Below are 3259 nucleotides of genomic sequence, written 5' to 3' on the forward strand. Positions count from 1 at the left end.
CTTTTTTTTAAACATTTTATTTAGATATGCTTTATTGTATAAATATTAGGTGTTGGTTCAACGAACTTTGAGAATTGTATATACTTTGGTAATCACCACTCAAAACAAGATATAGGACATTTTCATCACATCGGAACCTCTATTCAGTCAACTTCAACTCCCCTCATCACTTCCTGACTTATTTATAAATGGATACATATAGATTATTTTTGTCTTTATTTGGATTTCTTATGAACGGAATCAAAGTATATTTATTCTCTTGAGTTTGGCTTCTTTTGCTTAACATATTGTATTTGAGAATCATCGATTGTTAGGTGTATCAATAGTTCATTCTTTTGCATTGCTGAATAGTATTCCATTGTATCAATATGGCATTTTCGGTTCTAGCAATGTTTATTACAAAGACTTTTTTCCTCCACTGAATTACTTTGGCAACCTAGTAGAATATCGAGTGATGGTCTATGTGTCAGTCTATTGATTGACTCTCTATTTTATTCAATTGATTTATAAATATATCTTTATCCCAATATCCTACTGTCTTGACTACTATAGCTTTATAATTTATCTTGAAATCACATAGCGTAAGTCCTCCAAGTTTGTATTTCTTTTCAAAACTATTTTGGATATTATAGATCCTTTTGGAATTGGCTCATTTATGTCTTTATATAAAAAAAAGAGCCTGCTGGAATTTTTATAGAGATTGTGTTGAGCCAATACATAAGTTTAGGGAAAATAGACATCCTAACAATATTGAGTCTTCCATTTTGTGAAGAAACATTCCATTTATTTAGGTCTCTTTAATTCTTCTCAGAAATGTTTTGTAGTTTTTATGTAGAGGTCTTATACATCTTTCTGTAGATTTATTCCTAGGTATTTAAAGTTCTGAATGCCACTGTAACTGGTACTGACTTTCAAAATTTCATTTTCAAACATTTATTATAGGCACATAGAAATATAACTGATATTTGTGGACTGACTTTCTGTATTATGACCTTGCTAAATTCATGTAATTCTAGTAATTTTATAGATCCTTAGGGTTTTATTGATATAAAATAAACAACTTAAGGCTAATTAGATAGTAAATAAATTAAGAAATGTGGGTGTTATTGTTTTCACCATCTACTAACATGTCTTTGCTTCTAAAGTTTTTAGTGCTGTGGTGGTGGTAGCAATAGTTTTGAGGGGGATGATTTGTACAGAGGAAAGTTCATATAACAAATCCTTCATATCAACTGCAAAATTTCAAAACTCTGTGGTTAAGCTTCTAAATAACACCCAGACTTAGGCTGGCCCCCAAGACTGCAACTACTTATAATTCACCCCTTTGTCTGTTTACTTTTCAAATTGCGGCAACTGTTAATACCTAGTACCATCATTTTTCCTCCAATTCTTACAGTGTATTTCCTGTACATATATAGTAGAGGTAGTTTTAAAATACCCTCCGGTTGTCTCTTCGTAAATCACATCCTCAGTTTTGGCATGGAGCAGGGAGGAGCAAGATTGGAAATGATAATGGCCATCATTTAGGGAGCACCAACTGTTTACCAGGAACCAAACTAAGCAATTTATATGCATCACTTCACTCATTCCTCTCAAAGACCTTATGAAATTAGCATCATCATTAGATCTAATTCCCAAATAGGGGAACTGAGGCTAAGATTCAGTTGTTTGCCAGGTCACACAGTTAATAAGTAGCAGAGTCCAGATCTGAATCAAAGTTCTTGACTTTGGAGCCCATAGTTTTGACCAGTTTCTTCCAAAGCATCTGTTTAAAAAGCAATCGTAATTCTCTACACTTGCTGTGCATAGAAAAATAAATTTAGCCAGGCTTGATAATTCTTAGGCTGATAAGAACAATGCCAACTTTCATTTAGTACCGTATAATGTTAGAGGGCTGGTAATAAATTTTTTGTGTCAGCTAAGTGAGGTGCCAAGAAGACCAAGTCCTTCTCAATCCCTGGTCACCGTGGGGACCTGTGTGAGGGTGTGGAGCTCTGTGGCTGAAGAAGCAGCTCTGAGCCCAGCCCCTGCAGAGGGCGGGTCACCACAGCTCCCTATGCAGAGTTTGAAGGGTGTACGGTGCCCTTGGGGTGCTCCCTGCCGTTTGAGGAGCATGTCCTCTTCACTCACATACAACCCATACAAGCTCCCTATGCAGAAGTGGATGACACCAGGGCTGGAATTACATAGCGGCCCCCAAACAAAACAAAACAAACCCAACCAGGGCAGTAAAAGCCTGGATAACAAGCCCAGGGAGCGTCGGCACCAGAACTGCAAAAGGTCCCCCTGTATGCTGCAGATTACAGAATCATAAAGAGACGCTTATAAAACAAAGCCTGTTGTGCTTCACTGCAGGCTCGACTTGGCAATCCCCTGGCTGTATCTGATTTCACTGAGGGCGGAGGGATTCCTTAAGACTGGGCTTGAGACCACTCAGCGAGACGCTGTCCTTTGCAGATTCTTCCTATTTCAATCCACAGTGATGTTTATAGGATCATTTAAATTTTCTATATGTCGACCTTTACCCTTCATACCTTGAGACACGTAGGGGTATGGAGAGCACTTTATAACTCCTGGTGACATTCCAAGAAAATGTCACTCACCAGTACCAGCACTATCCTGGAATTTCCAGGCTGGAGGATGGAATTTGGCAGGGTCCTTCAGCATCAATCAGGGCACCTGGAGGTAACAGTCCGTTCTTCAGCTCCAAGAGGCATTCCATTCCAAGAAGCTCCATCTTTTCAGTCCGCGATGGGGTTTGAAGTTCACTCCTTCTCAGGCGTCTCCCCCGTCGACTGCTGGAAACCTTCCAACGCCAAACCTGAACCTGAACCCTGGGGTTCATCACCTCAGAAGTGGAGTCAGAACCAATACTGCTTGTCTCTGAACATCGAAGGGCACATTGCCTTGGGCTCTTCTCTGCCACTCTGAACACCACTGACCGTGTCAGAGATCATGACACAGGAGCAATGGCCGCAGAACCTTTGCGTTACAGCAAATAAACTCTGCATTGCGAGAGATAGAGGAGAAGGTTTTAAAAACTATGAACTTCTGTAATTGTAAGCACCCCGACATAATTATTCTTATTAATATATTGCAGGAAGGGTGTTATAGGGAGCATGCCGTGCATTCTGTTCCATGAATGGCTTGTTTATCCAACTCGAATTGTTTCTAAACTTGCATAAAATCCCTTAGAATAGGCAACTTTCTACACAGAACCATTAAAATACTTGGTAAAAAAAAAAAAGTGGATAAATTC

This window comes from Pteropus alecto, unplaced genomic scaffold, assembly GCF_000325575.1.
Source record: "Pteropus alecto unplaced genomic scaffold, ASM32557v1 scaffold97, whole genome shotgun sequence".
NCBI lineage: Eukaryota > Metazoa > Chordata > Mammalia > Chiroptera > Pteropodidae > Pteropus > Pteropus alecto.